This window comes from Falco punctatus, assembly GCF_963210335.1.
Source record: "Falco punctatus genome assembly, chromosome: 1".
In the NCBI taxonomy this organism is placed as follows: domain Eukaryota; kingdom Metazoa; phylum Chordata; class Aves; order Falconiformes; family Falconidae; genus Falco; species Falco punctatus.
In genome coordinates this window covers 102,500,195-102,518,744 of record NC_137580.1, presented here as the reverse complement: position 1 = coordinate 102,518,744, position 18,550 = coordinate 102,500,195, and the positions used below count along the sequence as shown (strand labels likewise).

Genomic DNA, 18,550 nt, shown 5'->3' with positions numbered 1-18,550 from the left:
GCATTTAATTTACACAATTATAGCAAATAAAATGAACCATGGTCTTACCAGTTCTCTAATCTGAGACGGTAGCATCTTTATTTCCCCTTGTACCAATTCTTACTGAATCATAGACTTTAAAGAGCCCATCATGGTGGTCTTGTCTCATCTGCTGTGTACCACAGTCCAGAGAACACGACAGCAATTTCTGCCTCTTGGTTTAAAAGGCCCATGTCTCACAGATTGTCTTGGAAAACACAGCTGTAATTGTATTTATGCTAGATTCACATTTTATGTCGTGAGAAGAGGATCAGGCCCCAGATGGTTTGATAATTGTTCAGTCTTTTTTTTGGTCATTTATTTGCATGCCTCTTTATTGATTTAGCAGTCTATAATCCTACCTTTCTACCTGTTTATTCCCACATTCATCAGTCTACCTTTTCCTTGCACAGATAAGTTTGGGAGTAAAAAATGCTTTCCAGTCAAGCCAATGCACTGCTTATTTTCCTCCAAGATTTGTATTTAAATTGCTCATGTCCTGTTTCCCTTGTAATTTATGCTGTATTCTTCAAGCATGTCTTTTCTGCATTTATAATATCTGCAGGAGAAATAGAGCATTATGTATGTCCAAAAACAGGTGGGTAAAATGCAGTGAGACTTTCTATAGCATTGCTCTGTATAGTTAATAATATAATCAAAGCCTGCTTCTATCTTTTCATCAAACTCTGGGGGAAATAAAACTATATAGTCTTCGATTACACGATGGAAAAAATTTGTTGCTCTCTTGTCAGATTCCCAGAGAGTAATTTTCTTCCATTAGTACATGGTGAAATTTAGTCTTTTTTCATAGAGGTCTGTGATCGTATAAGAAAGTTATGGGATTAAACTGTGTGCGTGTGACCTCACATTTAAGTGTAAAATGCAAGCACAAAAATTGCTTAATACCTCAAGAAATGCCGTGTCCTGCTGGATTTACACTGGACCTCTGCACAAACTAAGTGTCCGTTCTTCTGCCAGTGGTAAGGTCTCAAAAGAGCATGATCAATTGAAAATATTTTGCCATAGTTTTTCTAATTATACCAAAGCCCAAATCAGTGTAAGGTAAGTTGTGTAACAGGAAAAAAACTGGTTTGTTTTTTCCAACACTTCCTCTGTTTTGTGTCATGTGTATTTTTAAGAGGGAGGGGATGAAGGGAAAAATAACATCAAATGGCTCAACGTTTATTTTGCGTTAAGACTAAAACTTGAAAGTCTTTCCACAGCTCAGAGTGATTTGCTTGCCTTTGGGCATCTAAAATTCAAATCATATGAACGTATACAGACATGCTCAGGAGTGGGACAAATATAATACAGGATGGAAGGCTTTAACATATATAAATAAACCTTGTTCTCCTTATAGCAAGAGCTGAATATGCATGCTTTAAGAACAATGTTCAGCTTCATCTTTAGGAAGCAGAGGTAACAGAAGAAAAGCCATCTGCTGTTCCCTTGCACCATACTGTCTGTGGGTTGGTCCAGTAAAGTGAAAATCTGGAAGGTGTCAACATCCCCTAAGCTCCAGCGAAAAGCTTGAAAGTTTCCAATTCTCCCGAGTTAAGGGTTTAGTAACAAGAAGAAGCTTGACATCTTCTAGTGCCAATGTATTGGTACTTTACATCATACTAATTTGGATCTGTGTAGGTGGAGGAGACATCCCTTACTAGGTTCCATTAATATGATACATTTAACTGCACTGTCTCTTATGTATAGTCATAGTAACAAGATTTCTTTAACTTTCTTTTTCTTTCTTCACTAATAGCTGAGTAGATAGAAAACATCCATCAGTTTCAATCTTAAAGTCATTTTTGCACTTGCATAGTCTTGAATGAAACGTGGCAGGTTTTGTACTCCCTTTCCACTTCAGAAAATTGTTTTCAGGATTATCTTGCTTATTGTTTTTAAAAAGTCCGTACCCTTATTAACTTAACATGGGGCAAATAAAACCCAGATGTGTTTTGCGGTACCAGACAATGAGAAAAATGCTCCAGGATGATCCAATTAGCATGTGTTTCTGATAAATGTAATTATTGTATTATCAAAGTGCAAAAGAATATGCACTTGAATTGACTTCTTCCCAAAGCTTTTAACTAGAAAAGACTGTTAGTTTTTGTGTTTAGCGTTAACCCAGAACATCAAAACAAGGGTCATTGGTTTCAAATAAAACAACACTAGTTCTTAGTTTAATAGATAATAATAAAGCTTTTGCCTGTGGAAATTATTGATCAATATATGTTGTGCTTTGAACTACAAAATATTATATACTGTAGCAGCACCAAAGGCAATGCAGGCAACCAGGTAAGTTAAAATGTACTAATAGTAGATTCACTATCAACCACATATGCTACAGGAAGCAGGAACGCAGATGGAAGCAGGTTTTATTCAGAAATGAATGAATGCTGAGGCATGGATTAATTAGCTTGTATTTGCTGTTGAAATCAAAGCAATAATGGAATCTGGTATGTTTGGTCCATGTTACCTAGCATGTACGTAATGGAGCTAATACTTGTCAGACTTGGAATCTCCTTTAAGAACCGTGTGTGTGCCAGGCACTGGGATTTGATGGGTGGTGGGTCATGTCTCTGCAGTGTTTGTGGATGCTGTGCATGCTACAGCAAAGCAAAAGTTACTTTTGGATCTTTTTATTCTGTAGAGAGCCTCTTGAGTTCACTGAGTGCTTAAGGAAATGTTTATAAACCTGACACTTTGCAGTAATACAAAACCATTTTTCTAATATCTATGTGATAGTTCCATCCCAGTAATTCATTATGCACTTGCAGTAGTAGTGGTGAAGGCTGAAATCTTGCCTGGTTTTATGCCGTAACTAGGTATGTTTCTGAATGGCAGATTTGGAGACTGTATTCTTATGTTCTTGTTGCCTCTGCATTAGTGCTTCTTGGAAAGAAGTACGTGAAGGGAAAACGCACGCGCTTAGGGGAGGACATTCACACTGTTGGCTTTGGCAACCCACCTTTGTTGTGAAGTCCATGGAGAGGGCTGAGAATTTCCATGAAGTGATTCAGGCTAACTCAGACCTAGCCGGGATGATCAGAACTGCCACTGATTAAACAGACTTTCTAATTAGGTACCTTCAGCAGTGTGGGACATGTGTGAGTAACCACTGAATGAGTGTTAATGATGCAAAAGTTGTTGAGCAGTTCTAAGTATCTCTACAAGTTTTTTTCTGGTTAGGAACAACTTACCTTCTGCTTCTTTCACAGGTGCTAGTATGCTCTGCAGATTTTGTTGAAAAGCGATTTTCATTCTTGCTGGAATCTCTTTCACCTGTCTTGGCACTCCTTGTCAGAGTGGATACTTGCCTATCCTTTTTACATATTACTAAATCAATATCCAGCAAAGAGGAGACAGAGGTAAAAAAATCTTTCTAGGTCTGGTATAAGCCTTTTGTACTGGCCTGACTTTATTGTTTTCTATGGGATCAGTCCAGTTTGATTGGTGCATGTGAAAAAAAAGCTTGGGATGCATTGTTAATGTTGGTGCACCCTAAGAAATCCTAACTAAATGCTTCCTGGAAAAACTCCTAGTTTTCTTTGGTTTGGTTTTTTTTTTTTTTTTTTTTTTTAAATAGCAAATTGTCATTGTCTCTCATCAGAGATAGATTATAAGGTAGATTACATCTCACTGAGAAGTCAGATCAGGTAATTGGAACGTAGTTAGGATTTTAGGGGAAAACCCCCACCTTTTTAGTGTTTAAAAAAAAAGTTAGGTGAATTTTAATTATGTGAGTTTTTAACATTGTCCAGCTGTTTATGATTTCAGGAGGTTGGGAGAGAAGTTTTGGAATATGATTGGAAGCTGAATAATAGCAAAACTTTTTCTCTTCTCTGACTACAGATAATGATGTTTGCTAGTTTTCTTTGTCTGTCTCACACCCAGCCAAAGTCACGTTAAAGGATCCAGGTGGTTCATTGGTTTGCAGCACAAACCAAAACAGAATTCAAAACCTAAATAACTGAGTATTTTATTTTTAAATGACAAACCCAATTCCCAAGATTGTCAGGTTCTTTGGCAGCTGTACAGTTTCTCTGTTTATGGCAACTTTTTTCCGTTTCTTGCATTGGTCTGCTTTTCAAGTCTTTGTGGCAATTTCTGAGGGTTTCCTGTTCCTTTTTTTAATGCTTGTTTTTGGTTAGCGGGTTCCCCCCCCCCCAAAAAAAAAAAAAAAAAAAAAAAGGGCAAAAAGCTGAGACAATGCTCTTGCTCCACCTTAAAAAAAAGGAAGAAAAACGAAAAATGTGATTTGCACATGGGCTGGTGACTCAGACAAACATAAATCGTGAGCATATTCCCAAAGGCTCCAGCTAATCAGTTGTGCTATCCAATTTGGCCCTGAGTGGGTTCGGTTCAGCAGATGTTTGCGTAGTTACAGCATGCCACTGGGACACTGTGTTGTGCAATGTTGCATTACATTACTCAGAGCTCTAAAAACTCATCCCAAGGAGAATAAGTGGAGCACCAGTGGTATTAGTATAGAGATGATGGAAAACCAGTATTTGGCCTAGATAAGGCCAGCTATTTCACTATGCAATAGTACTGATTTTCACCCAAGACATTACCTTACAGAAGAAACGTGGAATTAGTTATACCAGCACATTCTCTGGGTTCATATTCTCAGGTAGAGCCCTTAAACCCAGTCTGTTTTCCTTCAGTGCCCGGTCTGTATGCAGTGGCATGATCCTGAGTAGCCTGTGTTTTGTTCTTTGAGGTGGTCAAATGTGTGATGTTGTTGACCCCCTCAGGGGGGAGTGCGTTTAGAGAGTACAGTAAAACCTAATAGTTTCCACAGGAGAGAAACAGATTAGATCAAAAGTATCATTTGAAAGAGGTTTAATAAATTCAGCCAGCTAATGTTACAGGAGGGATATGATACCTTACTCCACATCGTGTACATGGTGAGGTTGGTAAATAAAGACTTACTGTTCTTGCAGGTGGGTTTAGTTGCTCAGCTCAGCTCTTTTTTGTGCTTGACTTTAGAAGCTAAACATTTAAATGTATTTTGCTTATGTAAAAGTGTGTATCTGTCGGAAATACCATGGGGTCTACAAAAGCACTACAGCAGTGGCTTTTTGGATGCTGTCATACAGTAAACTGTCACGTCCCCTGTGAACACAGTTGAAAAGGCAATCCTTGTTACCCTGTGTTTGGCACTGTAAATCATTGTTAACAAATCCTAATTTGCCTAGTAGGGTAATGAATGATCTCCAGTTTTCTCACTCTAATTAGTTTTACCAACTATTATTGTGAAGGGTATACTAAAATCCATTTTAGCTCCACTTCAGAATCTCCATGTGCCCATTCTTTGCAGAAGTGAAGCTGACAACAAAGGTTATGATTCTTCTGATAGTAAATTCAGATTCAAGAAAAGTGGACAAGATCCCCAGTAGGAATCTGTGAGTTGTAATTACTTATTAGTATTTGCAGACCTCATTGAAGCAGATACGGTGTGGACCGGTGAGACCTGGAAACCCTTGTGTTTCTTTATCTGAAATCTTCTAGGTGTTGTCTTTTGTTTTCCAGGAGCCATTGAAAATGCAGTTTATTATAACAGCTGCTGTAAGGGAGGCATCGTCATTGCCAACTAAATGCATTACATGTAATAAAATATACCCCAGGTCTATTAATTTTAGCATTTATAAACTGTAGTGGTGTTCCTAGGGAGAACTGAAACTCATTAAAGAGTTTGCTAATGATATGACCATCAAAGCAAGAACAGCAGCAAAAGCAGGCATGCGTATGTTTCCAGCATCCCACTAATAATGAGAATAACTGGAGCAAAACAACTGGTTTTGGAGAGCGAAACTGTATTTTTCTAGAAGTTAAGAAAAACACATCATATTAACTCAATATTTGAGGAATGTTTAGGCAAGCAGAATAAATTACCTGGGTAGGAATTTGGTCAAGGCAAGTTTCTACCCTGATCATCGCTTTGAATGGGGATGATGAAGGTCTGAGTGATTTTTGCAGCCCTTCTGAATGGTGTTGCCTCGTGCACTGTAGACCTCTGCCCTAACGCCTGCTCGTGCCTTTTGAATAAAATGCTTTGAATTTAGAAAACTAATCCTCACAGTTTTTCTTTTCTTCAGGTGAAACTATATTGTCCAAATCTTAAACAAGGAAAGCTGGGGACAGCAGTAGTCTCTTACCCAAATAAGCAGAACTGAGAGCAGATTTCAGAATATCGGGCGTTTCAGGTTTGCCCCCTCATTGCTGAAAAAGATTTTCATCCTCTGTCTGAACAGTGCAGTGATTCATTTTTTTAGGACAGACCCATATAAATTCAGTGATTCAGGAGACAATGTCCCCAAGGAGTTACCACTTACGATTGAGCAGTGCTGAGCTAGAGTGTGCTTCTTGGCTGCCTTGGAGGCCTTTGCTTTCCTGGCCCAGGCCCACTCCTGCTTTAGTTGCTAGAACTGAGCCATTTTGCGCTGTTTAGTATCTTCAGCTTCTTTTTTTTTTTTTTTTTGAACCTTCGGCTCAAAATACATGAAAGTTTTGCCTTTTCATGTGGTTCCTGTTTTTGGTTTTTTTTCTGGCATGGTGTGTTACATTTACTGCTGTTGGTGTTCACCGAATGCTTTGAGCTTGTTAGTCACTTTTCCTTCTGCTTCTGTGTATGGTTCTCTGCTTACCTTGTTGGAGCCATCTTTTTCTCAAGGATAACGAATGTAGTGAATGGAGGCAATGTAGAGAAAGGAATGAAATATGGAATTTTATGTATTTGAAGGGATGATATGAACATCTCCATTATTTGCCAGAAGTGTCTCTTACCTTTTGTTGTCAGCCGAAGAGAGAAGTATTGCAGGTGGTTGGTAGATAGCTTAATTTACAGTTTAAAAACCTTGAGGCATGCTCAGTACATGTTTTTGATGGTACTTCGGGTGAACTTTCCTAAACATTTTTTCCCAAGAAAAAAAGTTTAGAAAAATCAAGATAGGACCATTTATAAGAAAAATCAAGATAGGATCATTTATAAGAAAAATTTTAATTTTATAATTTCCTCTTCTGGAGATTATAAGACTTACGTAAGTAGCAGAAAGACTTAAGGTTTGCTGTCAGTCTATATTTGGCCCATGTTACATGTAACTCATGTTTTGCTCATCAGCTGTTGCAAAGGAAAAAGATTTTTTGTTGTTGTTCTTCTTTTTCTCTTTCCCGTAACATGTGACACAAATTGCAAATGTGAACCTGAATAATAAAGAATTGCTTCACTAATTGCTAAACACGCATTATGGTGCTTTTAAACTCATTTCAGGTCATCGTACTGCAAATTAGTTTGATTGCAAGCAGTTAAGCTGTCATATACAAAGCCTTCATCTTCCAAGGGTCTCGGTTTCATATCATTAAAAGAGAATGCTCAGTAGCATTGAATGTATTTATTTCATGGTTAATATTTTGGGGGAAAGGTAGTGTTGGGGGTCTCTAGAGGAGATTCTGTATAATTTCATGAAAAGAAAAGGGATATGCAATACTCGAGTATGTTCTTCATTGATAAATTCTGGTTTTGCATCATATTTAGAGGTGGCTGACCATGTATGTTCTGTATGAAACAAGAGCCAGTTTGCTCTTGTAGCTTAAATTTTGAATTCGGTGAATTCTTTTTGTAAGGCAAGTGGAAAGAACAACTCTGGACTGTTTCTGATGCAAACTATCTGCTGGTGTTATTGTTTGTGGTGAGATTTTACTCAGAAAAATATAAAATGGATTTTCTCTTGTGTGCATTTAAAATCAATGGAAAACCTTGCAAGATTTCTGCATCATGTTACTTGAAAATTTGTAGAATAGTACACCTTTGTGCAAAAAGAAAAGGTTATGGTATAAAGGACTTAAAAGTTTAAAATCTGGTGAGTTCCCTTCAAAAAGGGTTAGTGGCGGTGATTGGTTGGGTTGGTGGTGTGGTGGAGGCACGAAAATGTTGAGTGCAGTGCTGAGATGGCATGGAAGTTCATCCTGCTCTTAGGCACGGGAGCTGTGTGCTGTTCAGGTCTGCCCTGCAGAGCTGCTGTGCAAACCTGGCCAGTTTGGAAATCACCGGTACTGTCATTTGAGTAACTGTTAGGATACTCTGGGGAAAGGTAGTGCAAAAGCCTCTAAGGAAATACGAGTATGCAATATGGATAGATTAATTCTAAGAAGCCATGTGATGATCTTATTTCGATGTGAGCTTCCACAGACTTTTAATTTTGCCATTTTCTGAAGAAATACTATCTCTCCCTCACTTTGTCATATTTCGGAAGAATACATTTATGATTTAGACTGCATTATATTGTTTACTCTTTTAAACAATAGATCTTTGTTTTCTTGCAAAACTTACAAGTACGGAAATACTGGTATATTTAAGCAGGAAAATCCCTCCCTTAATTCTGCAGGCACTCAGTTCTAAAACTTGCCCAAAGTAAGACTTGTTCCTATGTGAATGATTAGTGTTATGGCGAATATTAGTATATTCTTCTTCTGAGTCATTTGGAGGGATAGTAGGATTGTTCCTGAAGCAGAGAACACATGTCCTGATTGCAAGAATTAAGGCTGAATATCACAGAAGAGAGTCCAATCCTCTTTCTCAGCCTTTTATGTCAGAACTCAAAATTGCTGTCTGATAAAATGTAGGACACCAGATTGAATTACTTCATTGAACCACTGCTGTCCCCTGTTAATGGTAATTGCACGGATATAGCGGTCTTTCTTGGCAACATCTCAGATATTTACCTCCCACTGTTTTTCAATTCAAACCTTTGATGAAAATATTCCCAGTACTTCTTTAAAGCAGACACCCAACTGTCTTTCTTGACAAAGGCAAGGTCTTTAAATCAGATCCTGACAATTTGTGACACAGCAGTCTATCTAAATCACCTTTTACCTATGTCTCTGTGTCATTTCCTGAAAAAAAAAGTGTCCATCAGAGGAAGGTTGCTGAAGGCTTGGAGCTTGGAGAGTCTGTGTGTGTGGCAGTGTGGAGCTGGAAGATTTGTGTGTTCGTTTCAGTGGAAGTAATTTGATGAAGGCTTGTAAAGTTGCAATGTGTGCTGTAATGGTTTGTGATAAATATTTGGGGGTATTTTGTCCGTAAGAAAAACATTAGGTCATTGCTACTCCCAGACCATTAGGAAGTGAAGTTTTTTTGATGGCTTTTCCTTTTGCAATGGTAAATCTGCTTTTGTTTTTTAAAAAAATACTATCAGGGCAAATGTTTTCTTCTTTGCTACACCTGAGGGTTAATGTGCATTCAGCTGAAGTAGCTTGTTCACCTCTTGTAATCTCATCTTGATGTTCTAACTCTCCCTCCCGCAGAGAGATGTGGATGCCACATCCACCATTTGCTCTAGCAAATGCCATTATTTCAAGCCATCTTGCACCACGATGAGTAGTCCTTTGACATGTGATCAGGTCAGTGCATTTTTCATTACTGAGGAGCTTACTGTCTGGCTTTGCTGCAAGATGGGAGACCGTTCCCTTGTGCTAGAGGGTTTTCCACCATATCTCTTTGCGTTAGTGACTATGCTTTTGCTACAAACTCACGGTTGGCATATAATATTGGTGGAGTTTGCCATATTGTGTAGTTTCACTGCAAGATAATTTCTAGGAAGAATCTGTGAAAATCACTTACTTGTGCATGAAGATAAAGTAATTTATGTGAGTATTTATTATGAATGTTTTAGCTGTTCATTTTATTCAGTGACCTATATAACTGCTCTTCAGCATAGAGTCATTGTCTACCCACGCATTTGTGTAGTACATTGGGTAAATAGATATCTAGATATTACTGGAATAGAACTTCTTAATATTAATGGCATTGATTTATTGCTCCACCTTAGCAGATGAAAATACATTGTTGTTAAATGGCAGAATAGACACTGGCTATAATAAAAAATCATGACATAACTTCATTAACAAAGTGTTAATCTTTGCCAAGGAGGATGTGTCTGTTGGGGATGGTGATGAAAAATGAGCTTGGAGGGGAAAAACTTGACTGTTTTAACCTGCACAAGTGTGTGTGCCAGGCTGGTTCAGAGAGCGAAGTTCATGTTTGAAGTGGCATCACTATAGCACATGAGACTTGTGCCATTTGGAAATGAAAGAAATCCTTCAAACAAAGGGCTGGACTGTTGGATAGATCAGTGAATGCAAGATGAATATGTTGCAGATTCAAGGAATCATTTCTGATGCCAGATGGAAAGGTTTTCATGGTGCACAGTTGAAAGGGTAGAAAGAAAAGAAAGGAATTTAGGATTTTTAAAACACTTTAAAAAATTCTCCTAGAAGAGATGCTCTTGCAATTTTGAGTTCCCTCTTCTGTGATGAGAAATGGAGAAGGGAACTGCTGCCTCTTCTCCTGCTCCCATGCTTGCCTTTTAATTACTCAGATGGCTTCTGAAGATGGAAGTCATTAAGTTCAGACAAACACTTTGGTGGCATGCCACACTTATGGTATTCAGGTTTGACTTTCTTTTCTTTGATGAAATATGACATTAAAGGTAATGATTGAAGCATCTGTACTACCGTGCTTCTGCACATTAGTAACAGCAGCCCCAGAAATTTTCCATCTGCAGCCCCTGTTTCCGTAGACATGCACACACAGAGGTTGGAATCAGCAGGAAAAATGCTGGGAAAAGGACTGTTTGGGGGCTCCCTAAAAGGCTCCAATGCTAGCTAGTCCATCTGCAGAGAGATCACTTGCACCTGGTGGTAAGCCATGCTCTTCTTCTCCCTTCCTGCCTCCTCCGCAATATTAACATCTGGCTTGCAGGATTGTTTCCACCTTGAAGTGGCAGCTGTTTCAGAGGCGATGTGCTCTCACAGCAGAGAACGGAAGCACAAGCAACCTGAACCCCATGCTGGCAAATCCATGCAGGCACCTTCTGAAAGCACTATGTCTTCTGCTGTGTGCTTAGAGTTGCCAGCTTGGAAGAGGCAGCCGTGAAGCTTGGGATGCTGTTAAACACCACTGAGGACTTGTTTGCTCCCTCCCCCTTCCCTTTCCTACTGAACACAAACTGCGAGAAGTCCAAGAATCGCTGCAGTGCCAACAAGAGCAAAATTACTTGCAGCTGGTGAATGCCACCTGCTCCTGCCGAACTTCAGCCAAAACAGTTTCCTCCCCGGAGTGCCCTGGAGTGGGGAATCCAAAAGCTGTTCAGAGCAGGGCGATACTTATGTGGATGGGGAGGAGACATTGCAGTTCTTGCTTGAGAGCAGAGCGTGTTATGCAGGAGGTCTCTAGTACTAATGCCTGTTTCTTCTTTCTGTTTCCAGGCTCCCTCAAAGCACCCCTTCTGTATTCTTCCAGTATGTTACTTATGAATTATGCTTATGAATTAATTCAGCCCTCTCTCCCTTTAGACACTATCCTTTTTCCCTTCCAAGCTAATGCAAATCTAATGTTAAGAAAAACAAAAAAAAAACCCCAAAACACCACTAAAAAAAAGTCCTGCAATGATAGCAATAGCAGTGTCTTCCTGGAAGGCTCTCTGATATATTAATGCACTGACACCTGATGACACTGCATTTTCTTCTGTGGTAGAGGCACTCCTTGACACTGAGAAAGGAAAAGAAACAACCTTCCTTGTGATTCCCACTCTGTTTCCTAAAAAGCCTTCCTCATTCATCACTGGCATCATTTGTTTGCCCAGTGTTTCCCAGTAGTTTGCAGATTATTTTCTGGGTTTGGGTCAGTAAGTACATACTGCTTACTTCAGTTACCTGTGGTATAGGAACAGTCAATGAAAGGACAAGATCATTATGAACTCATAGCAAGAGGCCATTTAGCAGCCCTCTGATCAGCATATTCTTTCTTAAAGTACTTCATCCATTCAAAGGACTTTGTTCTGATTGAATCAGTAGATTAGTTTAGTTGTATTTCACTAGAAAACCATCAGTGTCCAATTGTCCACATTCATTTATTTAAAGGGAGGATTTGAAGAGTGCTGCTGTTGAGTTGACCTGCTAACAATTTTGTCAAGTTTGTGCCTGGCTTTGAGCATAGGGAGCTCAATTAGATGCCTTATACAGCAGGCACTTGCTCCGTACCTCTCAGAGTCAAAACTTAAGTTTATTAATTTTCTTGATTGTATCATTCTTAGTCCTTGATTCTTGCTTTCATTTTTGCAGTTAATTTCTCAGTGTTCTTTTCTTCTTCCCTCTGCTTTGCTATCGTCTGATCTTCATTAACCTGCTATGAATTTGCTCTTCATTCTTTTCTCAGCTCAGTCATAAAGTCCTTTTTCTTGCCTACCTGCAGTACAAAAGCTGGATTGATAATAACTAAGTCCTTTTTATTATTGCTTGAAAATAGCATCTAGGATGTTTATCTGAAGGTAAGTTTGCTGCAGCCTGTTTGGAAAGATAAAGCAAACTTCAGACAGCATATGAGAGAGCTGTGATACTCATGCTGTCATACATTCACTTGCATATATAATTTCAGATATTAAATTAATAATACTATTATTTTGCTATTTGGTAGCCTTGTTTCCTAAAACTTCTCCAGGTCCTCTCTAGGGACCTCTGTGAATGGAGTCCTCCACCTGATGTTAATGGTGAATATCTATGTGAACAATTTAAACACAAGGTTTTTCAAGAAGCGGTAGTCCCTAGAAATACCACTTACAATCTGTTCTGTTTCTTCCATCTTTCTCTTCCTCGTTCCACACTTCCAGGAATTTTTTTGCTTCTGATACAGGATACCCTTTTGGAGGAACTAGTCGTTTCCTTTCTATGCATATCCCAGAGGAATGTGAAATACTTGTTCCCTATAAAAGGATGATTGTGCTGCCTAAAAGTGGATAGAAAGGCAGCATGGTAAAAATGGGTCACAACCATTATGTAGAGGTCATTGCATCAAAACTCCCTTTTGCAGTTTTCCCTTGAAAAACAGCTTCCCTGACCCAGGAGGTCAGTTTCTCTCCCGTGTTTCTGTGGTCATGCTTTCAGCAATGCTTAGGGCCTGAATAGGGATGTGGTTTTCCCTTCTTTTTTCAGTTTTTGTGTCAGCTGACTGTGTTCATATGGCTAGAGAGCAATAAAGTATTTAATCTATTGACTGCTGCATCTAAAATAGATTAAATTAGTGGTTATTTAAGTTTTTACTGCTGACTTACAAAATTACTTTTAGTCTGGTTTGGATATATAACTTTTTCTATTAATTTATTGCCATGCTCTGCTTTGATTGCTTTTTTGCAGTGGTATCAAATTGTATGCTACTTTAATATTTTCTCCAAGACACGCTCCTGATTAAGTCTATGTCAGATATTTATACCACCAAGAGGGATACTACTTAGAAATTCAGTTTCTTAATAGATACCTATTTTTAAAGCTCATACTTCTCTGAATTAAGGTGACTTGATTTAACTTCAGTTAATCACACTTTTGTTTCATGAAGCTTTTGCAAATACACTGGAAGAAAATATTTTCCTGCATCATGAATCACACATATGGCATAGTTGATACAGGATCAAAGGGGGTGTGATTTCGGGATGATATGCAAAGCATATTGGTTTAAATTTCTATATAGTACCAGAATGATTTCTATTTTGGTACTATGGCAAGATCTCAGTAAGTAGCTGAGAGTTCCTTTCATTCATTTCTATATATGTACATTAACAGTCCTTGTCGCAAAAAGCTCATAACTGAAGTTAACTGTGAAGTTTGGCATGAAAAAAAAACCAACCCAACCACTGGAGCAGAAAGGATATCGCACAAGAATACTATGTGTAAATAACTAAGTGATCTTAAAAATTGGGAGACAGTTTTCAGGTGCTGTCCATAGCCATTAGTCAATGTGCTTATGGATGTGAAAAGGCACAGGATTAAAAAGAAAAACTGTACAAGTCTAGTAGCAGAGTTTCAAGGTTTGTGTTGACCAGTCTAGTTCCATTGGCTTCACCAGTGCTGTGTCTGGTTATACCAGCTGATGACCTGGTCTGTCTCATTTAGCAAGTATTATTGCAGTCACTAAACATGTAGGGACTACCATACTTCACAAATCATATTTTTCTGTGTAACTTCCTGGGAAAGTACTTCATTTTTGTTGGTATTGGTTTTTGATTTTTGATTGTTTTGCTCTAAGAGTTTACACTCAGCAGAACTCGTGTTTCATGTGCTCTTAGATTCGTTTCTTAGCCTACCCCATTGCAGCTAACCTTTCTTTTCACCACAGTATGATCCAAATAATTGCAGTTTTTCTTGAGATGCACCATTTTTTGAACTGGCCCTATTTGTCCGGTGCTGATTTTTGAAAAAGAAATCATGATCTATTACAGTAAAGTATGGAGCATGCACATGAATATTGCAGGTGTGTCCTGTAGCTGTGTCTACTGTAGTTGCTTTTGCCATCTGAAGTCTCCTGCCTATACCATGAGTGTTCCTGCACCTCCTTCACCAGTCAGCACTGATTAGAATTAACTAGAAATAACCCTAGTATCTTGCTTTTTCAAGCTAACATGGTTGATGCTGTCTGTGGGGGATGAAGGCGCCCTCACATGATCCCTTCTGCTGGCTGCACTGTACATGTGGTAACTTCCAGCAGGGGAGCAATAACACCCAGTAGGGAGTTTGCAATGTCGTCAAGTGCAACAGCTGTTTATAAAGTTAACATCTGTCCTGGCCTCAGTCTCAAGATTGTCAGTGTTTTCATATTGATGAATTGAGCATTTGTATAATTGTTATTAAAACATCCAATTTTAATGGCTTTTCTTTTGCTTTTTTGACTTACGTCCTTTTGAAGGAAAGAAAAGCACTTGTATGTAGATTTCTTTTTTCCCTCAAAACACCTGGATATGTTCTCTCCTGATGGAAAGGCCTTGTTGCTTAGTGATAAAAGCAGTGTTTCTCACATCAGTTTAAATGTCACTCTCCTCCCTTCACAGTCTCATCTCAGAAAAGCATAGGTTCAAGTTTAAACACATGCTTACACGCCTTTTATTCAGGAGAGCATGTAAGCACACATACATAATTGAAGTCAATGGGATTTAAGTGTGTACTTCACTTTAAAGCATGTGCTTCACTGCTTTCCTGACTACCGGGGGGTTTAATCTAAGTGGTTTGGAAATTACAGTGGCCTTGGACATATTGGTTCTTTCATCCATTTGGAAATAGGGCTACTGTGAATTTAGTAAGTACTATTCACACTTTGAGACTTCTGTGTAAAATGCAGTTGTTTCTTTCATACTGATCTTCCTTGCAGTGTGTTTATTTTACACATAAAAGCACAGTATGAAGATAGTTGGGATTTGTTTCTGTGTATTGGAGTGGGCTGGTGTTGAGACTGCTTGGTGTTAGGTAGGCGTTCAGACTATGGCTATACGCAGCTCTTCTGTCTAAAGAGTCGTGGCACCCAGGACCACAATATTTAATCACTGCAACTGGCACTGGAGTCTTTCCAGTGGCCACTTGTAAGTACTTGACTCACCCAGGGTACCAACATCATTCCACATACTGTGTTAGAATTAACAGCTCCAAGGCAGCTTGAAGAGCAGTCATTCATATCTGTCTGGATGTCTGTGTTACTTGTGTATCTGTTTACGCATGTAATTTTCTTTCAGATGTTGAACTGTAGCTCAGCAGCTGGGCCCCAATGTTTTGAAAATCTTTGAGAACTAATTAGGCTCTCCTCAGAGTATGGCTCATCCAGCCAGTCTGAATAAACAAATGTCACCGTTTGTATTAGGAAATCTCTACAAATGACTGATCCCTGTCATGGGGTAACATTAATCTTTTTAGTATAGATTTCCAATAGTTAACCATCTGGCTCCATGCAGTTTTCCAGAAAACATTCACTACCAGGGCCAGTGGAAAGAAGAAGGTGGGATTAATAACCTGAATACATCGTATGAAGCATTAATCTTTAGGATTGGCCATTTGTTTTTATCAAAACAACTCCCTTAAGATAATATTTCACAGCATGTGGTACTTCCACGGACTTCTTTCAAAATGAGAATATGTTTCGGTATCTGCCATGATCTGCAGTTTGCAAATTCAGTGTGAATGATGAAGGCTGGAAGAATTCTACATTCTCATCTGATTTATATTGTGCTTACAGACCCAACCTGTCTAGTGGAAATGTCTGATCTTTGTGATATTTGTTGTTAAAGCTTTTCATGCAAAATTACACTTCTGTCTGAGAATCTAAAATTACTCCAGTAAACATTAATAATTAATATACAGGCCGGTACAGGCACCACTGTATTCATCCAATGGATGAATTTTGTCAACTGAGCTGGAGGTAAGTCCAGCCTCTTGGTCTAGGTTAAATGATCTCAATCCGGCTGAGCGTTTGGGCACCTGCTTGACTTTAATCACCGGTTGTTCCACCAATTTCATTGGTCCTAAGTGCTTTGTTGAAATCCAGCCATATGACTTAGGTCCTGCCTGAGGTCTCTGACTTGCAAGCTGTGGCAAATTAAAGGCGAAAAACAGCTGAAGAGGTTATGGCCCTCAAGCTGTCTGTCCTGCCCTTGTGATGGAGATTACCTCCTCTGCAAGGCAGATGAATGAATGGCTTCTAAAGCATATTAAGTTAAACTCAAATTGGAGACATAATACTCCAAGCTGAAAGCTTGAGCTCTCCAGAAGCTGCTTCATGAGCCATTCAGTTGTCTCTGCTGTGGCGGGATGACAACTACCATCAGGGGAATGGAGTAGATGGTGTAGGGGCTGGTAAATACTTTGGCTGTCTGATTTTAATCTATCACTGCATGCAAATCAGAGCTCTTAGTCCCTTTCTTGACAGCCTGGCTTGTGAAGCTGACTGCTGTTTGCAAAGCTGGCTGGCTCACACGCTGCTACCTGACCTCCCTTTAGTGCTGTCCAACGCTTGCTGGCTTTGTTGCTTGCCCAGTACAAGAGAAGTAATTTAGACTGTAATCTCCTTGAGAGGAGGGACTACATCTTCCGTGTATTTGGGTGAAGCATATTGTGAATACTATCAGAACAGAACTAATAATTTTCCTAATCTGCATGTGACACCGGTACACTTGAGTAATGTACAGCACTCTCTACATAAACCATGTTTATACCTTCTCACCCAATCATGGCTGTTGCAGTATTTCTAAATAAATGGTGGGTTTCTTACTGATTCTTCCTGATAGAGTGATTTGTAATAATCCTGTCATGCCAAACTCATAATAATACTAAATGAAGACATTTGTTGAAGGAAGTGATTGTAAATTACATGCAAATTCAAGCCTTGCTGGCATTAATCAATACTGAAACACAACTTTTGCATTCCTGATATAATACTGCTGAGTCTAATCCCATGGATTTTACATTTCCATGTGAATTAAGCATTAATTTTGATTTAAAACTTCTTTTAAAAAAAAATCCTACTGGAAAAGGAAAATGCTGGCTGTTTTTCTCTGAGTATTTATACAGTCTTCGAAGACTTGTACTTTCATACACAAACCTGGTAACTTCTGTGCATAGTTAGTTAAACTGTATTACATAACCTGGTTTGTGTTCCTGTCTGGTGGTGAATTTAAGGTGGTCAACCCATCTGACAGAAAGACATTTCATTTTGTGTTGAATAGACTGAAGTGAGCTGGCAGTTGTTTAATCACAGTCATGTGAACATTTTTCTCCAAATGAGCTTCATTATTGCAGTTGTATGTGGTCATGCCTGCTTCTTTTCCTAACCGGTTACAGACTATGGCTTCCTGGTATTGGTCAGCCGCTGAAATATATTCTCAGCACCTATCTTACCTTGCCTTTTTCTGGAGGGTCATGTGCGTATGGGACGTTACTTAAAATACAGCCACAACAACAGAAAACAAGCAGATTAGAAAACAGTCCTGCATGGTGTTGGCAGCAGGTTTGTTCACCTCAGAGGAACTACACAGGATACATTACATCAGGGATGTAAGTAAAGCTTTTCATAGTTAAGTTCTCTAAAAAACATTATTTGGCTTCAGAAACATGCACTTTTTTCATTCTGTGCCAGTGTTTGATCAAGAACCATCTCATGGTGATTATGATATGCATTTATTTTCATTACAGGAGCTCTGTAGTCCCTAATTAAGACTGAAGGGCCAGTGCTCTACTCATAGAATGTAGAATATTAGACCCAATGGGAGTGGATGAAATCAGAGTATTCTGTTAGATGGTTAATTTTTTTTCCAAGATTTGGTAGAACTAGAGTTTATAAACCCCATCAAACCCATTTCAGTGCTGGTTGGTTTGGGTGGGGATTTTGTTTTTGTTAGGCATTTCAATACCAATGTATTTTGGTTCAGCAGCATCAGTGCTCCATACCTAGCAAGGTAGTTTTAATGATATTTTCATAAGTATTTCCATTAAAAATAGAGATATGCTTCCATATCTTCTGAACAGTTTACCATTTAATCTTTCTACTAGTATCATCCACCCATTTTTGTTGAATGTGGAAGCTGCAGTTGATTGTTATTGATAACCACTAACACATTCTGCCAATGATTTCTTTCCACTTGTTATAGTTATACAAGAAGATTAATCGTATTTGATTTTATTTTAAAATATTAGGCATCAATAATACAAAAGCTGACACTTCAGG

At 38.7% G+C, this 18,550-nt stretch overlaps 1 protein-coding gene across 6 annotated transcripts in view; it reads left to right on the top strand.

Annotated features, from left to right (window-relative positions):
• The window catches only part of AUTS2 (activator of transcription and developmental regulator AUTS2), a 796,643-nt gene that overhangs the window by 368,909 nt on the left and 409,184 nt on the right, over nucleotides 1–18,550 (top strand). The window lies entirely within an intron of this gene.